This window comes from Chelonia mydas, chromosome 2, assembly GCF_015237465.2.
Source record: "Chelonia mydas isolate rCheMyd1 chromosome 2, rCheMyd1.pri.v2, whole genome shotgun sequence".
Classification (NCBI taxonomy): Eukaryota; Metazoa; Chordata; order Testudines; family Cheloniidae; genus Chelonia; species Chelonia mydas.
In genome coordinates, this window is record NC_057850.1 from 248,748,997 (window position 1) to 248,766,494 (window position 17,498).

Consider the following 17,498-nt stretch of genomic DNA (forward strand, 5'->3'; position numbering starts at 1 on the left):
GTGACGGGTTGGTTCCAGAAGTGACGGATTCGTCACTTCCGCCCCAGGCCCCGCAGCCCCCTAGGGACGGCCCTGGCTCTAGGCCATCTGACCAGGATCTTCCAGAAGCAGGGTATGACAGCATTAGGACTGACAGAGCAATTCAAAGATGCAGATTAGGCTTTTTGTTGTTGTACTCCATGAAACTCTGATCATTTTAAATGAACAAATCAAATTGACAGTCTAATATTAATGCAGTTAAAATATATTTTAAAGCAAACCAATACAATTTTTATATTTTAAGACTATTTTAGTTCTCCCATTTAAAAAAAGAAATTTTAATACAACAACACATTAGAATAACTTTAAAGGTATAGGTTTCAGAGTGGTAGCCGCATTAGTCTGTATCAGCAAAAACAATGAGGAGTTTTTTTAAAGGTAAAAAGTAAGGTGAAAAACAAAGAAATTAATAGTTGAAAATACCATGCTGTCTTTAACACACCCCATTTTGCCTACCTATTTGTAGCAGTTTACAAGAAGCTTGCTTCTGGTCTTAGTTACGCTGAAGTGTAAACCCAGTGTAACTCTGCTGAAGTCATGGAGTTACTCTGGATTTGCACTGTTGTGGCTGAAGTCACTATCTAGTATACATGTCAAAGATCTTTCCATCCTTAGCCCTGAGGTTACTCTAAGCTGTGCCAAGAGAACTAATTTTCCTCAAAGCAGAGAGAAATTTAATTATTACTTCTAAAATGCCATACATTGTTTAGAATAAACCCCAGAAAAAACAATCAATAAAAAAATGAGGAAACCTTAAGCCTACAAGAGTTTAATACCCTTATTTTAAATGATCTCTGAATTAAATCTGATTGATCAATTATAAAAAAATTACAGAAGATCATCCGAAGACTGAAAACTTTGAACCACAACTTGGAAAAAGTTCACAAATTGTATCAAATTCTATCCTGTATTATTTAGTAATTTGGCTGTCTCATTTTTTAAAATTCATTTTCTTAAAGAAGCTGAAACTCATAAGCAGAATTAATCTATGAAGGTCTTATTTTGCATTAAATGTGATTTGATAAGACAATGAAAGCTGCCAGCTTGCCAGTTCTCCACCTGCCTTACTTATCCTAGGCAAAAAGCGAAGACTAAAAACAAACATTTGATCTCCCTTATCCCAGAGAATAATCTCAGTTAAAAATCACAACATTTGAAAAACGATTCAGGATTTAGCAGTACAAAACACTTAAGACTATGAAATGCACACAAGCTCCATGAACCAAGATACAACAACAGTCAGCTCTGAAAGTCTTCAAGTTTCAGAGTAGCAGCCGTGTTAGTCTGTATCCGCAAAAAGAAAAGGAGTACTTGTGGCACCTTAGAGACTAACAAATTTATTTGAGCATAAGCTTTCGTGAGCTACAGCTCACTTCATCGGATGCATGCAGTAGAAAATACAGTGGGGAGATTTTATATACACAGAGAACATGAAACAATGGGTGTTACCATACACACTGTAAGGAGAGTGATCACTTAAGGTGAGCTATTACCAGCAGGAGAGCAAGGGGGAAAAAACCTTTTGTAGTGATAATCAAGGTGGGCCATTTCCAGCAGTTGACAAGAACGTGTGAGGAACAGTGTGTGTGTGGGGGGGAGGAATAAACATGGGGAAATAGTTTTACTTTGTGTAATGACACATCCACTCCCAGTCTTTATTCAAGCCTAAGTTAATTGTGTCCAGTTTGCAAATTAATTCCAATTCAGCAGTCTCTCGTTGGAGTCTGTTTTTGAAGGTTTTTTTTGTTGAAGGATTGACACTTTTAGGTCTGTAATCGAGTGACCAAAGAGACTGAAGTGTTCTCCGACTGGTTTTTGAATGTTATAATTCTTGACGTCTGATTTGTGTCCACTTATTCTTTTACGTAGAGACTGTCCAGTTTGGCCAATGTACATGACACACTGGTAGATGTGCAGGTGAACGAGCCTCTGATAGTGTGGCCAGTCGGAGACCTTTAATCCCTCCTACTCAATCAAAGGAAAGAGATGTGCGTCTGTCACTTAGATGTGTTTCAAGACTTTATCTTCACTTTCCCGCTCAAATCCCACCACCTATCCAGTTTATTCTCAGACACTTTTCTCTTGGCTTCACCATTATTTAATTTATTTCTCCACCAATGTTGGGCTCATTGGAGTCACTGCCCTGCAGGTCATCTTGATAAAACCACAATCACTAATCATCATCATCCAAGTCTCCCAATTAAGTGTTTTTGGTTTGACAAACAAAACAGAGACTGAATTAAGTTTCTGATTAAAAAAAAATCCACCCTAAAGTAAGAACATATGTCTGGAAGGGGCCTCCCAGGTCATCAAGTCCAGTCCCCTGCTATTGCAGGCAACCCCATTATATAACCCAGTTCATAAACTTAACAAACTTCATCTTAAAAGTAGTTTAGGTTATTTGCCTTACTTCTGTTGGGAGGTTGTCTCAGCGTCTCACCCCTTGGAGGGTTAGAAATCTAATTTCCAGCCTAAATATATTCATGGCCAATTTGTACTCATTTGTTCTTACACTAACACTGTCCTTTAACTGAAATAGCTCTTCTTCCTCTCTGGTTTACCCCCTGATGTGTTTATAAAGAGCAATCATATCCCCTCTCAGCATTTGGGTTTTTTTTTTGCTGGGCTAAAACAAGCCAAGCTCTTTGAGTCTCCTCTCCTAGGGTAGACTCCTCATTCTTCTGATCATCCACATAGCCCTTCTCTGTATCTTTTTCAGTTTGAATTCATCTTTCTTGAACATGGATGATGAGAATTGTACATAATATTTCAGATGAGGTCTTACCAGTGCCTTGTACAATGGCATTAATATTTCTCTATCTCTATTGGAAATACCTCACCTGATACATTGTAGGATTGCATTTTCATTTTTCATGGCCATATAACATTGGTGGCTCAGTCATTCTGCAACTGATTAATACACCCAAGTCTTTCTCCTCTATCATTTCCAACAGATAAGCACTCATTTTATAACAGAAATTCTTATTAGTCCCTGACTGCATGACTTTGTACTTTATATTGTTACATTTCATTCCATTTTTATTACTCCAGGCCTCAAAGTCACCTAGTTCTTCCTCTATAATATTCTAATCCTCATCTGTATTGATAATGCCTTCCAACTTTGTCTCATTAGCAACTTTCGACAGCCCATTCCTACTTTTGGTCTCAAGATCATTAATGAAAGTATTAAATAAGACTGGTCTCAAGACAAATCCTTGAGGAACTCCACTAGTAACCTCCCTCAAGCTCAATATGTCTCCTTTCAGCACAACCTGTTGGCATCTCCCTTTTAGACAGTTCCTTATCCATCTACCAATTCTTGTACTAATCCCCATCTTTTCCAATTTAATAATTTTCCATATGTTGCTGTGTCAAATGCTTTACTAAAGTCCAGATAGATTGCATCTACTGATTTCCCTTGTCTAAAAAAATCAGTTATCTTATCAAAGATAGATATCAATTAAATCTCGCATAATCTACTTTTGGTAAACACATGTGACATTTTATTCCATTTATCTTCATTTGACTATTTTTTCCTTCAAAATTTGTTCTGAATAGCATGCAAGGTTTTAGATCAGATTAACAGGCCTGTAAATGCCCAAAACATTTTTTTCCCTTTTCTTAAATATAGGTACTGCATTTGCTATTCTCCCCTCATACTGTACCTTCCTCAATTTGATAGATTTATTAATAACCTTTGTTACTGGATTGGCTATTTCATGTGCCAATTCTTCCAGTATTTTGGGATGGAGATGATCAGTTCTCCCTGACTAGAGATCATTAAGCTCTTTGAGTTTTGCTTCCACCTCAGATGTGGAAATTTAAGTTTTTATACATTCATTCCCATTCACCATCCTGCCTTTGCCCCCATGTTATACATCACCCTTATTGAAAAGTGAGGCAAGGTATTCATTTATGTTTTGGACCATACTTTGATTATCCTTCCTCTCTACTCCCCAACCTCACTGCATAGTGGCCCCACTTCTTTTCTTGTTCTCTTTTGGTTTAGATGACTAAAGAACGTTAATATTTATTCTTTTTCCACTTTCAGTATATAAAGGTTATTCAGAGTCAGTTTAACATTAAGTAAAATAAACCTATTCATTTTCAGATAAGATAATGAGGTATCAAACTTCAATTTATTGAAATTATTGCAGATTGTATGAGGCCTTTGAATTCTGAAGTAAAACATATACAAAAGGAATCTTTATTTTATAACAGTCATACATCTAGCATCTCAGCATAAGAGCACGTACAAAATTATTGATCCATCTACTACTTCTTTTATATGTTATCATTGTCCCTAATTTATCCACATCATCTGAAATCACAGGTATAACATAAACCAAAATTGGAGTGGGAGAAACTCCATTTCTCTTCTTAGATGAGAAGTAAATATTTACATTTTCTTTAACTCCTATTCACTGTTAATGTCTTCTACAAACCACTCACCTTGAGGAAAGGTTTTGCTTAGTTTCCTGAATTCCTCTTAAGCAGATAAAAGTTTCCACCATATATCTTCCTGTTGTCAAGAAGAAACAAGAGTGTATTAAGCATGTAAAACTTACATTCTTTTCCACATCTTCTAAACAAAGGTTATATTCAAAGAGAAAAAAAGTTTCAGTCCAGTTATCTCCAGAGGGTCAGAAAATTCTCTCACGGTATCACCTTCTCTATTTCCCTCATAAGCAATTCCTCTTCACGTTGGCTAAGCTCTTACTCCAGACAGCGTGTTATTTTCATGTGGGGTGTGTATATGTGGGGAAAGGAGAGAGGGAGGAGAGTGTATTTGTTTAGATGTGAAATTAACTAATGTGATTTTATGAGATCTCATGGGAAAGGCTGTAGCCCGAGTAAGCAAAGAGTTGGGAAGGTTCCTAGCAGAGTATTACTTTAAAATATTATTCTATCCATGCACAAATGAGAGTGTGTCTTTGATAGAAAAACACTGTTTGCACTGAATCTGAATAAAGTGGGTAGGAAATACAAAGGCAAAATCTCTTTTACAAACTCTTCTCTGCATCTAGTGGACTCTCCCTGTCTGTACTGCAAACACTTTGACTGTAAATACTTCCATATATGAATATTTTATTGCATCTCCTTCTACTTGTGCATTAGTCCAAATAGTACAGTATGCCAAGTCTGAAAAGGATATTGAAATAATAAGATTCAAGTTAGAGAAAAAAATATCATGGTAATTGAAAAAAAAAGTGTAGCTTTTGTAGTATTGAAGGGTTGCAGCCCACTTTCAATTATATATTTTTGATGTTCAGTTACTAGCCTAGGGTACAGGGCACTAGACTGAGACTCAGGTGAGCTGGGCTCCATTCCCATCTCTGCCACTGGCCTCACGATGTAACCATGGGCAGGTCACTTCTCATCCTGTGCCTCAATTATTCCCATCCTTAAAATGGGGGTAATGATATTGACCTCTTTGGTAAACAACTTTGAGAGCTAAAGATGAAAAATGCTATATCAGAGCTATAAAGTATTATTATTACAACCCCCCAAATCACTGAATTTCTTATTTTAAGAAAAAAGCTTTGTGGCAAATAAATTAAAAGCAAATGTTATAAAGCTCAGATTAATCAGATGAAATGAGTAAAGAGTGTGTGGCAGTGAAAAGGAGTTTCTATTGCTCATGAAGTCTCGCCAGTTCTCCAAAGGTTGACTACAGATGCTAAATAAGACTGGAGAGCAATCCAGTAAATCCTTGTGGAGATTTACAAGTAATGGGTCTCACGGTGGAGTACAGTTTCCTTTAATCAAGAATGTTGAATGCTGTGTCCAGGAATGGTAAATTTTACTTGAGTTTCCTTTCTTTTTTAAAAAAAATTATTTTTTTCATATAAAATATAAGCATATAACAAGACACAACATAAGTTAGTACACAAAATGCAAATAGCATATAAATATTACAGTTCAACATTCACTCCTTGCAAAACCTGGGTGTGATGGGGTGTACAAATCCCACACTGGGCAATATGGGATTAAGGGATTATTTTGGGCTCAGCCAGCTCTGCCCTGCCACACTTGCAGCAAATGTTCCATCTGCTGAAAGAATTAAAAGACAGGGAATTAGCTCATTCATTAGTGGCAGAGCTAGAGGTGAGCAGACCTGCAGCCCACAGCTCCAGCAAAGCAAAGCAAAGGGAAGCCCAAGACTCTGACACAGTTGCCCAAAGTGGCCCTCCTTCAGAAAGGGAGGGCCCACCCCAGAAACAACCAGAGAGGGAAGTATCTTGTGGACCCTGGACATTGGTAACCCCTTCTTACTTACTGTGGTTTGGATTTTCCCACCTGGAGAAAGCCTTGAACTAAGCTGATCCTGGCGGTAGGGGGTGGGAAATTAGAGGAAAAGGACCAGGGAGGACAGCCTTTCCTTGGTTGCCAGACCACTGATAGCCGAAAGGGCCCTGAGTCGGAGCCTGGTAGAGTGGGAGGGCCACCAGCTAAGTGAGGATCATTACATGGGGAAAAAAAAAGCCAAACCCATAATTTCCTTTCTGCTATTTTCTCATATGTATAAGAAAATAAGAATGGCCATACTGGATCAGACCAATAGACTGTCTAACCCGGTAGCCTATCTTGCAATAATGGCCAGTGCCAAATGCTTCGGAGAGAATGAGCATACCAGCGCAATTATCAAGTGTCGTCTAGTCCCAGGTTCTGGCAATCAGAGTGCTAGGGACACCCAGAGCTCTGGGTTGCATCCCCAACTATCATAGTTAATAGCCACTGATGGACCTATCCCCCATGAATTTATCTAATTTTTTTTAACCTACTTATACTATTAGCCTTCACAACATCCTCTAGCAATGAGTTCCACAGGTTGTCAGTGCACTGTGTGAAGAAGTACTTCCTTATGTTTGTTTTAAAACTGCTACCTATTAATTTCATTGGGTGACCCCTGGTTCCTATATGATGTGAAGGAGTAAACACCACTTCCTAATTCACTTATCCACACCACTCATGACTTTTTAGACCTTTCTCATTTTTCCCATAATCATCTCTTTTCTAAACTGAAAAGGAGTACTTGTGGCAGCTTAGAGACTAACCAATTTATTTGAGCATAAGCTTTCGTGAGCTTAAGCTCCTTTTCTTTTTGCGAATACAGACTAACACGGCTGTTACTCTGAAAACTTTTCTAAACTGAACAGTCCCAGTCTTTTTAATTTTTCATCATACAGAAACTGTTTCATACCACTAATAATTTTGTTGCCCTTCTCTCTATTTTTTTTTCCAATTTGATGATGTCTTTTTTGAGATGGCATGACCAGAACTACATGCAGTATTCAAGGTATTGGCATATTATGGATTAACATGGTGACATTATATTTTCTGTTTTATTATCTATCCCTTTCCTCATGGTTTCTAACATTCTGTTAACTTTTTTGACTTCCACTGCACATTGAGCAGATATCTTCAGAGAACTGTCCATGATGACTTCAAGTTCTCTTTCTTGAGTGGTAACAGCTAATTGAGACCCCATCATTTTTGCATATAGCTCAGATTATGTTTTTCCCTCTTTGTGGACAGAGTCAAGGAGCTGTTCTTGGTGTTTATTGCAAATCTATGTGCTTGAAGCTGATCCAAAGTCTCGATTCTGGCATTGTGTCGAAGATCTAATCAAGATGTCCCCTAGGAAGGATACAGGTGAGTGCCCGGAGAACTGAGTCTGGGTATTATTAGCGGTAAAGACTCCGAGTGCCAGCAAAAGACCAAAGGAGAGCATTTGTAACAGGCAGTGGGCCATGCCATATGCAAATCTCAGCAGTCTGTGGCAGCATGGGGGTATAGAAATGTGGAGATATGCATATGCTAGATCCACAGATGCAAGAAAGTCCCCTTTAGATAGGGATGATACTTCTGAAACTAGTCTCCATCCACAATGGTTTACTTCATTTGCTGACCCCACCTGAGATCCAGGATGGCTCTAACCTTCCCCCCTCCCACTGCCCCACTCCCTCCACATGCTTATGAATAATGACAAAACTGGAATACATGCCATCATGTGCCAGCAATGCCCCTCTGTCATGTACATTGGCCAAACTGGACAGTCTCTATACAAAAGAATAAATGGACACAAATCTGACATCAGGGATTGTAACATTCAAAAACCAGTAGGAGAACACTTCAACCTCTCTGGCCACTCAGTAAAAGATTTAAGGGTGGCAATTCTGCAACAGAAAAGCTTCAAAAATAGACTCCAGTGAGAAACTGCTGAGCTTGAATTAATATGCAAACTAGATACCACTAACTTGGGTTTGAATAGAGACTGGGAGTGGCTGGGTCATTACACATATTGAATCTATTTCCTTAAGTTAAGTATCCTCACACCTTCTTGTCAACTGTCTAAACGGGCCATCTTGATTATCACTACAAACGTTTTTTTCTCCTGCTGATAATAGCTCATCTTAATTAATTAGCCTCTTACAGTTTGTATGGCAACTTCCACCGTGTGTGTGTGTGTGTGTGTGTGTGTGTGTTAGTCTCTAAGGTGCCACAAGTACTCCTGTTCTTTTTGTGGATACAGACTAACACGGCTGCTACTCTGAAGTCTGAAGAATCTTTCTTTTGAGGGAACCCTTTCTATTGCTCCTATATCCAGGAGATATGAGATTTTGTTTAACACCAGCTCACATTCAATGTGGTTGTTCAAGATGGGGGATTGGATAAAGAAGTGATGTGGTGAGGTCGTTAGTTCGAGGGAGTATCTGTGACTCACTCCCTCTCTCACCAACTTGTCTGGAGTGCTTAATTTGTAATGAAAGAGGTTCCAGGGCTCAAGTAATTAGGTACTGGAGCTCAAGCAATTTTTTTTACATTCATAACCGATGCAGCAAGCTCAGAGGTGCCTGGGCTATGAACTGTTAAGCCTCAAGATGCTGGGGTTTAGCCCTGGTAATACCTAACACAAATTGAGCGCTGATTGCTGTGGTCAATCAAGATCATTTTTTTGAGAAGTGGGAATTTCTGCCTCCTAGATTCAGGTCTTGGTGGACACACATTCACTGTATCACAGTGGGCTCTCAGAGACTTTTGCAACCCTTCCCCAGTTCCAGGGTTTTCCCTAGTATACCTGTAATCTTTCCTCTAGTACCTTTCTGAGGAGGACGGATGAAAGGAACATTTTTGTCTGTGGCAAAATTTGTAGTTCCTCCTCAAAGCACTGAGTGGAGTGTGGATGGACTGTTTCGGTTTGGCACCAATTTCTGCCACTTTTTTGCCTAGATTTTTCCCAAAGAGACGAGAGCCTGTTCATTTAGAAGAGAACAAAATTAATTTGGAGTGAGCGTCTACCTGCCAGCGGTGAAGCCAGACGTGGTGCACATGGTGACAATATGTTGGCCCATTGGTAAGTGTTGCTGCCCAGCTGTGGCCCGGGTATGGTCCTTTGTGTCTCACTTTATGCAACACCAAGAAGACTTATCTACAGCCAGGCATTCAGATATCACAGAATATGCACTGAGGAGAAAGTCCGTGATACACGCATTAACACATTGAAAACTGGCTTTATCAAACAAGGACACTCCATCAAAGAAGTAGATCACATCATGGAATGGGCTATCCAAATACCCCAAGAGAACCTGTTTCAATACAGGGGAGGAAAAAGAGCCCTCCGACTGTACACCCTAAACCAGTGGTAGGCAACCTGCAGCCCGCAGGTGGCCCATCAGGGTAATCTGCTGGCGGGCCACGAGACAGTGTTTACATTGACCGTTCACAGGCACAGCTGCCCACAGCTCCAGTGGCTGCGGTTCGCCGTTCCCGGCCACTGGGAGCTGCGGAGGCTGCAGGGATGTGCTAAGCCACTTCCCGCAGCTCCCATCGGCCAGGAATGGCGAACCACGGCCACTGGGAGCTGCGGGCGGCTGTGCCTGCGAACGGTCAATGTAAACACAGTCTTGCGGCCCGCCAGCAGATTACCCTGATGGGCCGCAGGTTGTCCACCAATGCCCTATCCTGCCACCCCTCGGTGGAGCCCATATGAAGTATCATTAACCAATTACAACCCATACTCAGTGAGGACCAATCTTGGGGGGGGGGGGGAAACCTTTCCCAACCCCCGTTTTCTTCTGGCCTTCAGACAGCCTCCTACATCACCAAGCTCATCATAATAAGGAAGCTCCCCACAGACACCCAACTCAAAGCAGCACCAGACCCTGCCATAACAAGATGCAAAAGCTGCAGACATATCCCCACTGCTATGATGATCAATACCCCTCACAACACACCTTTCAAGATCCATTGGTCCTACACATGCTGATCAGAACATGTGGTATACCTCATCCAGTGCACTAAATGTCCCAACAACAACTATGTGGCTGAAATGAGACTATCATTACTCTCTCAAATGAACTCCCACAGAAAAATAATAAACAAGACAAAAACAACATATCACCCATGGGCGAACACTATTCACAAGTGATCATGCCATATCTGCTCTTTGTCCTCATCCTCAAAGGCAACCTACACAATACCTTCAAAAGACAAGACCGAGAACTTAAATTCTTAACTTTGTTAGAAACTAAAAATCATGGATTCAATGAAGGCACTGGTTTTATGGATCATTACAACAATTTATAACTGACTAAACCTTTGTTCTATGACTGCAGAAATGTTAACTCCCACTTCATCTTGAATAGTCTCCTACAATGTTATCTCCCATCTGTTCCACCTTGTATTTAACTGTGATACCATAAGTAACTTTCCCAGATCTGAAGAAAAGCTCTGTGTACATTCAAAAGCTTGTCTCTCACAGACAGAATTTGGTCCAATAAAAGACATTACCTCACCCACCTTGTCTCCTTGAAATAAATACGATTTATGCACCCAGAAACTTTTGAAAATACCACTAGGCACCCTATCTGCATCTTTAAGTGCCTAAACGCCTTTAAAAATCTGCCTGTGTGTGCCAACTACCACCCCCTTGCGCATGGGGGTGAGGAGTGGACTGAAGAATGGCAGCTTTGGCTTCACCCTGCCCTCCTCCCAGGTCAGTGCTGCTGAGCTGGAGAAGGTGTATTGGAATTTGTTGCTGGTATAGGCAGCAGCGAATTACTACCATCTCCATGCAAGCTGGGGAAGACACGAAACTCAGAGGTTCATGTCTCAGTCACACTGCATTCCAGGAATCCTCCTAGGGTGGGGCACATTACTCACCACTTCTTTCTCAGGACTGTGTTGAAAGAAACAAGCTAGCTCTTAATGATTAAAAGATGTTCCAATACATTTTTAAAAGAACAAATACTTTATCATGTTTCACTTCATCTGTATTTCTCTATTTGTGCATATTTTGAAGGGGAAAAAACAAGGTGCTGAATTATCCATTCCTAGGAACTACCCCTTAGAAGGGGAAAACTAAGCAACATTTAAACCTCCATAAGTTTCACCTCAAAGAATGAGAGTCACATGATCCTCTCAAAGGGTGAGATATTTAAAGTCTTATGGAAAGGACAGGCCTGTGAGCCACAATCCCCCACTTATCAGAATCTGTGTGAAAAGTAGAGTGGAAATGTGAAAAACCCTGGTCCATTTCCAGGCAAGCTTTTCCCTTCTTCAATAATTCCTGGCATTCCTCTACCTCCTGACAGCACAGCCACCCAATAAGCTACAATGTCATTTTCTCACTCATTTACACCTATGCCCTGTCCACCTGTGCCCCATCCACCAAAGGGATTAGAAGCGTGGAGCAAGATTTAATGCTACCTGTTGCAGAATTAACTACAATGCAGTTCTCTATTGGAAATCCACCAGATTTAGAGAAAAGAGATCATGAACAGCAACTGATCTTTTGATTCGACCCTTTACCACCTTGACTTGTTTCACCCAAACTTATCTTTTGAATCCCCAACTATGGTGTGTGAGCACTTTGACTCCCCATTTCTATGCTCTCCTGCTCTACTTCCACCTTGTTTTTCTCCCCTCCATCAGTGTAAAAAGAGAAGAATCTTAGACCTCAACTAAGTAATTGTGATGGTAAATGAGGGGAGGAAGCATGTACCATTGAAACAAGGCTAGCAGAAAATGTATGTTAGGGTTAACGAAAACTGAAATGTGGAGAATGTAAATGCTGCTTTGATAAACTTATCCTTGCAAAAACAAGAGGTGGCAAAAAAGATTTCCACTATGGAAAGAAAACATTTGGCTAGGCAAAATAATAATGAGTACAGCGTGCAAATGCATAAAGGTGATCCAAAAGCACTAAAAAACTAAGCAGTACACCTTAGAGTGGATAAGGCACAGAAAATGGCTTAATCTAAATAGCCAAAATAAATACTGGGTGGATGTTAATGGATATCAGAATCCAAGATAAATTAATACTTAAATATAAGAGAAACATTTCAGTGTTATATATTATATTTGTTCACCATCTAAAAAGGATAGCACCTATTACACGTTAAATAGTGTGATTTACAAGAAAACTACACGTTCAGTTGAAATGACTGGATTCAAAGGCCTCCTAATTATTGTCCTCCCTAGTGTATCAAGAACCTTGGGGTAATGAACAGATTTTAAAAAGCATTTATTATTCTAGTACCAAGGAATTCCAGTTTCTAGTTCTCTTTAAACTGACAGTTTAATTTCTCATGTTTGCTGATGGTTGTATATACAGTTTATCTGTTGTATTAATTTTTTTACAGCAAGTTAGGCACTTTGCAGCATGGATAGGAAGTCCTTGCTCTGAAGAATTTACAATTTAATTTTAGAACTAACAAGGAGTAGGTATAATAAGAAAATGGGGAATTACGCATAAGTGGATCAACTGCACACACTACCGGTCTAGGTTTTTATATGACTCATCACTATTGTAACCGTGTCTAACTAGTCATTTGCTCCTGCAATTACCACAGTTGTGAATGCAACTGTGCTAATTGTGAGAGCAAATTAGACATGCACCTCACTGAAAGTCTGCATTCAGTTCTGAAAAATATGGCATCAAAATCCTTAAAGATAAACTTCAGGTCTTTCCAGATAGCCTAGACATTAGCCAGAAACATCACAGTAAATTCTATTTCAATAAAATCCATTTTTAAGGATATACACTTAGCATGAGCTATACATGGAAAGATGTTAACATTCTGATCATGAAATAAACCACATGTATGTCATGTTCTTTGTCTCAGAGAGATACAGCAGTCATAACTACAGCAATTAGACTTTATGCGGGAGGTGAGCTTGTAATACTTGAGAGATGAGGTATATGTGGAAAGTTTTAGTAAAATGCAAGGTATAGTTTCTCAAGTAACTTTCAGAAATGGGAGTTTTTCAATACTATGTTCTTTCTCTTCCACTGTTATGTCCAACATTTCCATTCACAATTCTTTGACAGATTTCAGGCTTTCAGTGTAGAACTGTATAATATTTAATTAGGAGAACACTTGGATACTGTAACAGGTATACCTAAATTTAAAATAAAAATGAAGCGCTTCTTATTTGCAAACGCTGGAATTTCTGATTTTGAAGAGATATCTGGCAAAAATGGCATTTTGCAACTTCTGGAGACATATCATAGCACAGTAGTTTAAGAGAAATAGAAAGTTCTTCAAACAAAGTTCATTCACATTTAAAACAAAGCAAATAAAGAATCAAAAACTGTCCCCCATGTGGGTTATTCCTTTGTAGAAAACAGAAAAAACTCAGTGAGTCTGATATCACAGAGATTCCACCTTATTGTTCTGTCCAATGTTGTTGTGGGAGTTGCCTTCAATCCCACAGAACTGGCACAGAGATTCCACCCAAAATACAGTGTCCTGACATTGCAGGGATCTGGTCTATCCACACAACTTCCAGCCTCCTCACTGAACTCTGCTTACCCCTTGGGGGAAAGAAGGCTGCTGTACCATGGGGAAACCCTCATAAGTCAAGGTTGGCATAGTAAGCATTAACTTACAAGGGGATTCCTCGCCCATTTTAAAGGCGGAATGTATATGTATATGTATATGTATATGGGGAATGATTTGCAAAAGCATTTAGAGTATGACTTCACTGCATCTGGGAGTAAGTCTACTAGCCCCAGGTCCACAGACCTATGGTAACAGGGCTCATGCTAGCGCGCTAAAAATGGCTATAGACATGATGCTGCTGCTCAGCTTCAGAGCCCATGCTCCAGCTGAAGACATAACATCAAAGCACCATCTACACAGCTATTTTTAGCATGCGAGCAGGACCACTACGCCACCAGAAATCTGTGTGCCCAAGCTGGGAGGTTCACTCCCAGATGAAGTATAGACATACCCTATGTGATTTGCAGGGATTTGTAATTATACAGAAACTAGAATAGCTTTCATAATATATTATACTGTGGGTTTCCTTTAAGAGGAAAATTCAAGCCATTTTTCAGTCCACATAATAGTGGAGTCTAATTGTATAAAGTAGTTAATTGGCATCTTTGTCAAAATAAAGAGCTAGTATAAAGGGTTCTCATTTCCTTCTATCAGAGAATGAAATAAGAAATTGCACTGATGTAAAGACCAAACTCTTAAATGGATAGTTGGTATTACAGAATAACTGGAAATGACTTTCATTGTAAGTACATACTGAAACCATTCTGTTATACACAGTAATCTTCAGCTAAATGGTCTAATGCACATTTCAAACAGCAGGAAAATTTGCTTATCATCTACCTAAGTAGAAGTGCCATTTTTCTCCTCTCGGTTGTCTAACTAAACAATTTCAGAGTGGAGGAAACTACAATCTTTTGGTGATCTTCCAGAAAACACCATCCTATCCACTATGGATGTTGAAGCTCTCTACACAAACATTCCACACAAAGATGGACTACAAGCCATCAGGAATAGCATCCCCGATACCATTACGGCAAACCTGGCGGCTGAACTTTGTGACTTTGTCTCCAGTCTGAAATAGTTGTGGGTGAGGAATTATTATAATTATATATATACACACATACACATACACACACATATACATATACATATACATACATACATACACACACACACACACACACCAGATCCTACTCCCATTCAAGTCAAGAGACTGCAAAAGGAATTAAAAATTTCAGGACATAATCCATACAAAATTATGCTACAAAATGATCTACTTCTTTCCAGAGGAAAATCTCATTACTGTACAACTCTTATACAAAATGAATCAATCGTGGAGTAACTGTGATGACAGTCTATGTGGGAGCTGTGCCTCTTTGCCGCACTTAACATCCAAGAATGAAATGCACTAGGTGAGAAAAAAAGACAATGAAAAGGATAACTGGGCTTTTCTAAAAGAATCAGAGAAAAAAGATGGACAAGAGTGATGATCACATTTTATATAGTCATGAGGTCGCTTGCCTCCTCCGTGCATGATTGTTCTACATTCAAATCAAGAAATACAGATTTTTCTTTTACATAAGTAACTACATTTATTGTTAGACAGCTACACACAAGTTTTAAAATTTAAGAAAAAAAATGTCCTCCATGCCACCAAATAATTGGGTTTAGTGTTATTAATTAAAGAATCAGTTAATTGCTTTTGCCAAATATAAGATGTTTCCTTTTATCAAATGATTTTTTTAAGTTACACTCTTGTAAAATTCATTATATTTTAAATACAGGATAAAAGGAATGCTCTTTATGGAATTACAGTAAATGACTAGTATAAGTACACATTGCAACCATTTGGTTACACAAAGGAATCTCCAGCTCTTTAATGGACTACTGCATGCCAAAATGTAATGGGGTAATTTGCTCAACACCTACTTAAGAAGATGACTCTAGGGTGCCCGAATCTTCCTTTCTCAGGGGTCTGACAAAGCAATATATTGCAAAACATGAAAGCATCTGAGACACTTTGATAGATACTGTTAAGATGAAGCCAGTGCATAATTGGACTCTGCTAAAAGAAATGCCTCCAACTGCCTCTTGGAAAACATTCCTAAAAATTATTATCAAAACCAACAAACAAAATGGAAGATATCTAGGATTTGTTTTAGCATTCATTTTACCCTCTTTTCTGATGATATCCAGAACTTTACTATTTTTAACCTATGGAACCAGAAGAATGTGACCTGTTGAGCTATAAGGCCTGTTCTTGTTTCTGAAATTTGTTATGTTCTTAACACTAAAAATATCTGTACTTGGTCAGCTACAATCATTTTCCAACAAAGCTGTGTGAAGTCCTGAGTTACTAGTATTTAAAACTAACGTTTTTAGCCTCACCAATGTTGAGTCCATTTGAATTTCTGGTGAGTTGAAGGCTCCATTACATTTCAACAGGAGACCATTCATGGGAACTATTTACTGGAGTTTAAATCTATGGCAAATCTCTCTCTCTCTCTCTCTGTGTATACATGTATGTGTATATACATACATATACATACACACACAGATAGATACACACACACTATAAATACACATTATGCACATATGCATGCATACACATATACAAGTACCTTTACCCTTGTTTTTCTAATTAAATAGCTTACTAACTGGACTATACTTGATGATGGGGAAACTTCCAAAGATTTAGAGTTCAGGCACAGATAAGCATCTAAGAATTGAATGCTTATCTGAATTATCCTTTAAAAAAAAAAAAAACAGCCCCACCACCACAAGTCATGTAACTTTTCCTCACTACTATCCACGCATTATGATCCCCTTCTATCTAGTATCAGGTCTTCTTGAAATGATTGGGTGGCCCTGTGGTTTTCTATTCCCCTTTAACATCTGGTCTCAAAAAGCAAGGTCCTCCAAAGGTTTTCAGGGTCCACTCATCAATACTGGGCTGCAGCACGCAACTGGTAGGAGTGCTGTCCTGCCATCAGAGAAATGACTGGTAGATCTGTAAGTCTCCTTGTAGGATTTTTGAGGCCTCTCCCCCTTTTCTCAGTGTTTGGGGACAGTGAGATCCCATCCTTCCTCCTCTCAGGTGATCAAGGACTTTAGAATTAATCACTGCATTTCATGGAACACTTTAAGATGCAAGAGGCCAGGAACAGTAAAACGCTTCTATGATCTCTAGCTCCAGAAAGTAGAGTAAGCAAGCTGCCTTCCCTGCAAATATCATGACATGGGGATTTGGCCTTATTCTATTGTCTCGAGAAAACCAAGCTCAATGTGAGGGACAGGTACTTAGCACATGAAAACATTCACAATGCCCTTCTCTCTCCTCATGTTTATCAGCTAAATTTTAATAGTACTGTATTCATCTGAATATCAAATAACTGAGAATATTAAATAGCACTGAGCTGAAGAGGAACTAAAAACTGAACAGTGGAAAATAATAAATAATAAAATCACAGCTATTATTTTACCTTTATTGCATGATGTTAATTATTCTTCACTTACCTTTTCTGGACCTGGAAGAAAATAAAGATCACATCAGTGGTACTCTGAAACCACTCAGAGACAGAGAATCCAAGCATTTATAAAGCACTTATCACCGAGGTATCCAAGGGCCTCTCACAAAGAAATCTGACCCAGTGTTGTAGAAGCTGACTG

General features: G+C 39.1%; 1 protein-coding gene across 1 annotated transcript in view; it reads right to left on the minus strand.

Annotated features, from left to right (window-relative positions):
• The window catches only part of LOC102931751 (sodium channel protein type 5 subunit alpha), a 123,511-nt gene extending 118,950 nt beyond the window's left edge, over positions 1–4,561 (minus strand). The window contains 1 exon segment of the mRNA XM_043541608.1: positions 4,492–4,561. The gene's annotated coding sequence lies outside the window, so the exon portion shown is untranslated.
• Positions 4,562–17,498: the final 12,937 nt, after the last annotated feature.